General features: G+C 33.1%; 1 long non-coding RNA gene across 1 annotated transcript; it reads left to right on the plus strand.

The window, feature by feature from the left end:
- The first annotated feature begins 431 nt into the window (after positions 1-431).
- On the plus strand, positions 432-4,108 carry LOC145955621 (uncharacterized). The gene is made up of 2 exons (XR_014432284.1): positions 432-3,621; positions 3,700-4,108. It is a non-coding gene; the product is annotated as an uncharacterized LOC145955621 (long non-coding RNA).
- The last annotated feature ends 5,163 nt before the right edge of the window (positions 4,109-9,271 follow it).

The raw sequence follows: 9,271 nt of genomic DNA on the forward strand, positions 1-9,271 counted from the left end.
TCACATATATTTAACATAATTAATTAAATATATTAAATTTTCACAATTTCATATAAAATATATATTACATTATTTAAAATATTAATTATATTTATGATAAATGTTATTATTAAAAAAAAAAAATCAAAGTCCCACATCAACTATAGAACAGACAATTAAATAGTATATAAGTAAAAAATAACTTTTACTTTATAAGTCGAGTTTACAAGATTGAATTAGGCTCAAATTTATCATCTAAAATATATATTACATTATTTAAAATATTAATTATATTGATAATAGATGTTACTCATACTATAAAAGTACTTTTAGATTAAAACATTAAATAATATTCTCCAAAAAAATTTTTTTGATTTTTTTATTATATTCAAGTTCAATCTTATCAGAACTAAAGTTGATTTTCAAATTTTAAAGTTTTAAGTTGGAATTTTAAGTTTGATAAAAAACAATCTAAACAAATATCATTACTACAGTTAACTTATTTTTCGTATAAAATTCTCAGGAATATTACTTATCATAAATCCCAAAAAATTAAATCATTTTTTATTATTTATTTGGCCTTGTGTTGTGTGTGCACAGAGCAATGAAGCAGTGGAGCTGGAATGGCTCTCCCAGTTCGTGGACGATGAGGCGACGTTGTTTCGTGACTTCCCATCCACAACGACGCCGTTTCTCGCCAATAATAACAAACATAGAAATGATAGTCTTAAGGGCATTACTACTAATCCCTCAGTAAAAGAAGAGTTTTAATATTGTAAGTGATGTATAGACTATAGTTGATGTGTATCGATATGTTATTTAAAATCTACGTCACTTTTTATGTTTTTATAACTGAAGTTTATGTTTTTCATTTTTTTTGGTATCTCTCATGCTTGCTTCACTTTCCGGTTTTTCACTTTTTTTTTTCTGTTATCTTTCTCACACTGGGTTCAGTTCCAAGAGTTCAAGGTTTTTATTTTCCAAGTCTCCCTCTATCTTTTATGGGTTTGATGAGCCATTTTTTATTTTTTGTTTTTTATTTTTAACTTTTCTTTATGTAGTATTCGTAGACTGTGGTTGATGTGATACCCTTACTACTCCAACACATAACGTAATAATGTAATTAAATTAAGGAAATAAATTTTTCAACACTAGTAAAAGGGTTCACATAAAAACCTTCACAAATGTTCTTCAATATCCAAAATGATTGAAAATGAACATTGGGAAAATAAAACGTAAGAGTTTACAAATTGTTTTTAAAATAATAAGTACCACTCCAAATCCATATAAAAATTCATGTCCTAGAAATCCTTTGTCCCTATGTCACAATATCAGAGCATACCCACAATTCAACCATTGACATTCTAGATGTCACTCATAGCCGGATCTTCCTCACCTAAGACATCCATAATTGCCACTAGAGGAAAAGGGGTCATTTACGTCGGATATTTTAAGGATTTTACGTTAGAAACGACTCCGACGTTAATGCGGGAGACATAAATTTACGTCGGCTGTGAAATCCAACGTAAATTTATGTTGGACATTCCCTAGAACTGACGTAAAATTGGGTTAAAATTTAAAAAAATACACGCAAGAATTTACATCAGACACACCATGTCCGACCTAAATTTACGTCGGCCAATGCTAGATCTGACGTAAATTTACGTCGGACATGGTGAAGTCCGATGTAAATTCTTGCATTTTTTTTAAATTTTTATTGCTTTTTGATACACCCAAAACCTGCATACAGTCCAAAATACAAAACCTAACCCAGGTAGTCCAGAATACAAATTCAAATATAATTTATATTTCAAAATTGAATGACAAAAAGAAAATAATATATAAATCTTAAAAAGCATAAATTAAGACAATGTAAATCCTATTGTCCTAAAAAAGCTATAAAACATATGTTTGTCATGCTATCAAACTAGAAACATAATATCCAACTAACTAAACTTAGAAATATAACTATTATATACTTTGAAGAAAAAAAGTTGCCTATTGTTCTCTTATCTTGATGATTTCATCTTCAGGCAATGGAGATGGATCTTGAAAGAACTGAAACATTAATTTAAGTGTCATTAATATGGAATGTTAATTATCATAAAGGTAAATATACTTAAATAAATTTTGATATGAATTACCTGCCCCCAAGAATCAGTAATACCCGCAGAAACTATGGCTCTCATCCAATACATGATGTAATAGCCACATTCAAACGAGTCTTGTTGCTTATTACACTAAAATGAGAAACAAATAACTATTATTTCCAAAGTCGATAAATTCAAATATTATTGTCTCTATTAATTAATTTGCTAACCTTAGGGTATATGAATTGCAATGTCTTTGATTTGGCTCTTCCACTTAAAATATTAGCTCTAGACACGATTCTAATTAATTGAATAGTACAAAAATGACTTTTACAATCGGGGTTTTAAAATCGGTCATAAGGAAACCGATTTTAAAAGTGATGTGGTGGCAATTTTGTAAATAATGACATTATTTTTAAAATCGGCTACCTTATGACCGATTTTAAAAGTCTGTCATTCTCTAATCTTTGGCTCATATAATATTTTCTTTACTCTCTCGGGCTCTTATCTAAAGTCTCCAGCTTCTCATTTTCTTGGAAGAATATAATATCAAGGTAACATTCTCTTCTTATGTCTATTATTTTGTTATTGTTGGATGAATTTTGAAACCGGAACGGCCCGTTCTACAAGCAAAACAACCCGTTCTGCTTGTAGAACGGGCTGTTCTGTAAACAAAATAGCCCGTTCTGCATGCAGAATGGGCCGTGCTGCAAACAAAATAGCCCGTAAACTGTGGAGTTCAAATAGTAAAGCTGTTTCAATAGCGGCCAAAATAGCAGCTTTTCGGGCGCTATTGACGGTGATTGTCTGTAAACTGTGACTTATTATATCATGAAAATCTTTAATTTTGAGGAGTTTAAAATAGTGGTCATCTCACTTCCTGCTATAGCATTTTCAGAGTTAGCCACTAAATGCTGCTATCTGGGATTGGTAACTATGATTTGAGCACAATGCAGGTGTTGTGTTGTAAGATTGTTGTGCTTGTTTTTTGGCTCGGGTTTTATGTGTCTAAACTCATTGAATTCCAGGACTTGAACAACTTTGAGAGTGATCCTGAAGAGTTTGCCAGAATCTTCTACAAGGACATGGGCATTGAAGATCCTGAGGTTGGAGTAAGTATATCCAATTATCACTAGTAACAAGTTAAAATAAAACTGGATATTTTGGAGCCGTGTCAAACTCCCTGCTCCCCAAGAAGAATTGATGACTGAAATTTTAACTTTTGCCAACTTTATGCTATTTTCCATGATCTTTCTTCTCAGGAACATAATAGGATTTAACATGTGGCAACTTTATGCTCGTTTGTATGATGACAAACTTATGTTGGTAATGGCATTTTGGTTGGGTTATAATAAGATACAATTTTTTGTGCTAAAGTAGAAATTAAATTCTTGTTTTTATCCATGAAAGTTTCTCTCCCTCTCTCTCTTCTTAACATGCCCAAGCACAAGCACACAGACATGCTTGAACAATAAAACAGACTAAACTGTAAAATGCTTCTTTTAAGTTGCAGCCAGCTATTGGCTTTGCTATCAGAGAGCAACTTTATGAGGTAATTCATTTTATTGGTGTATCATATTCAGGAATTATAAATGGTACAGTTACAATAATATTTGTTTTTCAATTTCAGATTGTAATTCAAAGTGTGGTTTTAGCAAGAGAAAACAGAATGAGCAAGAAGGGTCGTCGAGAGGCTGAATATACTGAAAGTTCAATCATGTTCTAAACATGTGTAGCGGAAATAAAAAGATCTACTTTATGCTAAAACCACACATGATAATTAATAGGATATTTATGAAAGCCAATAAAGTTTACCCGGTTGAAGTCTGAAATTTAAAAAATTTCCTTCAAAACTATGAAGGTCCCACGTGTATCCACATCGAGACTAATCTTTGCTTGTCAACCTCTTGACTGAGCAATTTTCCAGCACAGGATATAAGAGAGAAAAGAACTAATTTTCTTATGGTTTCTCTGTGTGTGTTTCTCCACAGTGGAGCTGTATATTTATAAATATGTAAACATATCTATTCACTTAGCAACAGCCTCCATATCCTATCTTCTAAAAATTAGGAATTATCAAATATCCAAAAGAAATTAGCTTTTATCTTTTCTTATCAAAACCACTTTTGACTAGGTCAAAATTCAAATTGAATCTTTCAATTTGAAATTGAAAAACTGACGTTCTTTTCTATCTTAATAGAAACAAATACTATTTATATTTTGATGCTAGTCAAAATTAAATAAATAATATTTTATTTATAAGAAAAATAATTATTTGGTAAAATCAAATTCTTTAATTTAATTATCAAATAATAAATTTTCTTGAGCAAAGATTAGAACACTCGTTAGTGTGTGACCCTGTAGGTTCAAAACTAAACCGGTAGTAAATTAAATACATTAATTTACTAATCAAGGTTTGCGTCTAGCAACACTCCTTAACGTCCGGATAGTATGAAATAATATTTTCAAGAACCTTTTAGAAGATTAACATAAAATTTCCTTTATAGAGTCTGTTCAATAGTCATATCCCTATATGCACTATTTATATGAGTAATTTAATAAATGAGATTTATTAATTTCTATCCAATAAAGACTATTACACATATATTGATCTATGTGGATTAATGATGTCCTATCTTCAATAATCCTACGATCAAGAACAATTTAGATTAAAATTAAAAAGAACTTGTTTTTCTCATTATTATAATCTCTATTATAAAAAAAGAAGTCTTTAATTTTAATCAAGGAATTTATCATATTAATTATTTCTCATAATCAATAAACATGAAAATAAAGTATAATCTTATTAATGCATATAAGATAAATTGGATCTTGGGCATACATCTTATTCTCAACATATACTCCTGTCAGGTTGTTTTTTATACATTTATGTCATGGTTCGCGTGGTGTGATAAATGCAATGTTATTAAATTCCATGTGAATATGTACGTTCCTAATCCGCTTTATTGTCAATGATATATTAACAGTAAAGGAGGCGCTGTAGCAGTGGACTTGGTTAAGTTATTTAGTCCAAAATCTAGTGTGGTCCGGTAAGTCTGTTTCATAAAATTTGAACACTCCTTTTTGCTCAAATTCAATAATTTAGTTCGGAACATTTATCATTGTCCAATCATCTTAGAGTACTGCTTAGTCATCGTGCCTTCGTAGCCCATGAAATTAAGTAATTCATATTTATTAGAATTCAGCTAGGAAAAGTGGATAAACGGTGACATAATATGACATTTTTTACCAGTTATTCACAAATTGAATCCTACTATTCAATTTGATTCGGCTACCTATCAATTTGTATCATAAGATGAATTTCAAATGACTTCGAATTTTATGGTACATGAATGAATAGGTGCAATTTCATATTATCGATATTAGTCACATGATTCAATGATTTGCAATTTTTTATTTTACAAATTTAAATGCTCAATTCCCAAATTTCAGATGTCAATTTCCCAACTGCTAACAAATTTAAATGTTTTTCCTCAATCCTTAATAACTATCACCCAACTAATTCTGTGACTTCCTCTATCCTATAGAACAAGGTTTCTTTGGGCCAGGAACTAATTTGCAAGTTTTGTATTAACATCCCTGTTTAGATTATGTCACAGGCTTGGCTTATTTTTCTTGAATATAACAGGAAAAGAAAGGAGTGGGACGTATATGAACCTATTGTGGACCTACTATCCAACGAGGAAGTGCATGCCCTTGAAGCAAAAGAAGAGAGAAATTTCATATGAATTCTCACCATGGTCAGCCCCGCCTTATTGGAAAGGTATAGTTCAATGACAGCATGTATCCGAGGGTTAGAGTTCGAAATTCTTTATTACATACAAGCTGTTTTGTAGGACTGGGAATCAATGATTCAGAATATTGTTATCGCTTGCTTTTAATGGTTGTAGAGTTTCTTATTTGTTCTCTGTGCCCCGAACAAAAGAAAAAAATATAGCATCATATTTGCATAATTTTCTGTAAAACTTAGATGTAGCAAGCAACAACAATCAGCCACTTCCCACTGAGTTAGAAATTTCAAAGAATATGATGTTTGGTTATGTCTATATGGGTAGTGCGTACAAGCTTAATACCTCCCTTCTTGGGCATAAAACGTAAGTTTATAGTTTTACTCATTTTGTAGTTTAGGATGCATAATAATTTGTAAGTTACTTTGATTACATATATGGTTGACATTTACCAACTCTTATCATTTGTATGTAATTTGATATATTAAAAACATATGAATTATCTAGTATTTTATTAATTTACAGGTTTTGTGCAGGGATCCTCCTAAAATAAGTCAAATATTTTAAAAAAAAAGTTAACTACTTTTAACATCGATCATGGCATGACCGATGTTAAAAGTTAGACTTTTAATATTGGTCAGTCTTAACTGATTTTAAAAGTGGGACTTTTAACATTGGTCAACGACCAATGTTAAAAGTCTCACTTTTTAAAATTGGCTCTTTTAAAATCGGTCGTAGAACCGATTTTAAAAGTCAAAAATGACTGATTTTAAAAGTGTTTTTTCCACTAGTGTAAATAAAAACAAATGTTAGCCAATATATATAGTTATAGTTTTAAAACATAATGAATAATTTTAGTTACCCTTGTAATTGACATTTAATTTCGTGGCTTGGTTTTCGATGTAGTGAACAAAACCACACCATGGTGTTTCCTTAGGAATGATTACCATTAACTGCCAATGGGACCTACATTGTATGACAAACAAATTAGTTATAAAATTACCATGATTAAAAATTAATTAAAAAACTAACCCGTCAATGTATGGAGCAATGTATATATCTCTTCCTGATTCACTCATCCATGTTTGCATATATTGTTGGATATGGACCTGAGTGTTTCCTGATTTTTGGATGGATTGAGGCTCAATAAATCTATATACTTGTGCTTGTGCTTGCTCCACACTCAATTTGTCCATGTACCTAACACAAATAATTATTATAAGTTAAATGTAACTATTGTAATTTTAGACTCATAAAAGAAAATATCACTTACATGGCCCACAACTGTATGATAGATATATTATGGAGTTTCCCCGAACAATCTCTAATGTGTTGGACAGGGATATGTATAGTGGAACATCAGAGCTATCAACTCCAAAAACTCTAATGTCCCACAACAATTGAATTGGTTTCTTCTTCAATCGTGGTAATATGGTTAGAAGCCTAGATATGGGACCATCCTCAGCTTCTGCGATATCAGCATCATCAACAATAGGTTCTCTCATGACCTCCTTACCACGATTGATAAAATCCTAAAGAAAGAATCAAGATTAGTTAAACAATAATAGAATTATAAGAATATAAAAGAGCAATAATAGAATTACCTTTGCCCGTGTTGAAAGCGGCATAACTAAACATTTTGGCCAAGCTAAGAATGTGCCGGTTGCCTGCCCCACTAGTTGAACCTCTGTATTGGGCAAAGGCACTGGAGTAGTAACATCTTGAACTTGGTCAATCACAACCCGTGTCCACTCTGGCTGTAGAGGGACACCATGGATGGTTAAGCCACCCTCAAATACTCGACTAATAGCCACTAACCATGGGAGGTTATCCTCAACATATAACTCACACTAGTTTGGTACATCAGTGTGAGTCTATTCCCTTGAGGGATCTGGAGCAACACAACTCCCTTTAGTGCTGACTCGAACACCATCATGAGGAACTGTAGTCTGTTGCTGAGAACGATCCAAAAACTCAAACTTCTATTCAAACTCTTCTCGAATGTTCTTCAATTTCTCTTCAAACTGCATCTCCATTCTCTGCATAGCCTCCTAACTGCAAGAGCCAACAATACTGCTCCTCGATGGTGGTGAACCAATGTAATATCGGTGACTCCAAGAACCACCAATACCACGCACACTCCCTGCGTGCTCTGGCCTTCCTATGGCCGTTGTGAGTATATCATCCCGATCATGGGGAACAAATAAGCCCTGGGTGGTCAGCTCAACTAAACCCTCCTGCAACATATTAACAATAAGTATACCCTAAACTACACTTATGAGTTGAATGAGTTGAAATGAAGAGTCTTAGTTTGTATATTTTTACTTACTATTTTATCAGAAATGACCCTTGCAGACTCAGAAGTCATTTGCCCATCTGATTTTGTTCGAGCTGCTATCCACATCTCATAGCGGGGAGGTGACTCCACACGGTCAGTAGACTCAACCCCTGATGCCTCTGCCCTAGCCTTCATCATTTTCTTTTTTTTAATTCATATCCCCCTCTTGACAATAGATGGGGTGCATCATTCTTGCTCTGTCATTCTTGGGCAGCTACTCTTTTGGCCTGCAATAATACAAATAAGAAAATGAGATTAATTAAAATATACCTTAAGTATTTGTGTCAATGTAAGAATTATCAATAACTAACCTGCCAAGAAGGGTCCAATCGAGTGGCACAAAATTGCATCCACTCCTCATCAGTAATCTGGTACTACAGGGAGTCTCATTTTGTCGCTCTCCAAATACATACTCCCGTGTCAAGAAAGTCTTGAAGTCTCTCCACCTGGTGGCAAAGGCAGATAACATCTTCCTCCTCATGAGCTCGGTGTTGGGAATATCAAAATTTTGCTACCAAAATAACAACAAATAATAAATAACATATTTAAGTTATATAATATTGAAGGCATGTGCAAGTATATATCTGAATATCCTGCCACATGAGATTCTTGTCAGCCTCCTCAACATCATCTCATGATGTAATGATAATAGAAACATGACGTCGAGCTAGGACTCCCAAATAGCTCCTAAACTTTGCAGCATTTGGGCTTGACGCCTTGCTAGAACGAGGATCCACCTCAACCAGTGTCCTCTCCTTCGCAATGCGTCTAACTGTCAACCCAGACAATCGAGTGGCAGATCTCCCTTCCCTCTTTCCACTACCAGACCCCGAATCTGCCATAATCCTAAAAAAATTAAACTAAATTAAATTCTCCTTCTTTAATGCATCTGGAACGGCCCATTCTACAACCAGAATGGGCCGTTCCAGATTAACAATTAACAAACATTAAATTCAAGTAGAATGGCCCGTTCTGGTTGTAGAATGGGCCGTTCCAGATGAACAATTAACGCAAAAGCTAAATGTAAGTCACGATTATTGAAACTAACCTCAAACGTCCAACCCTTGTAGACACCCAATTTCGTCTGGGGGCACACAAACAAGGAAATTTTTTCG

Source organism: Cajanus cajan, chromosome 3 (assembly GCF_000230855.2).
Source record: "Cajanus cajan strain Asha chromosome 3, NIPB_CcT2T_4, whole genome shotgun sequence".
NCBI classification, from domain to species: Eukaryota; Viridiplantae; Streptophyta; class Magnoliopsida; order Fabales; family Fabaceae; genus Cajanus; species Cajanus cajan.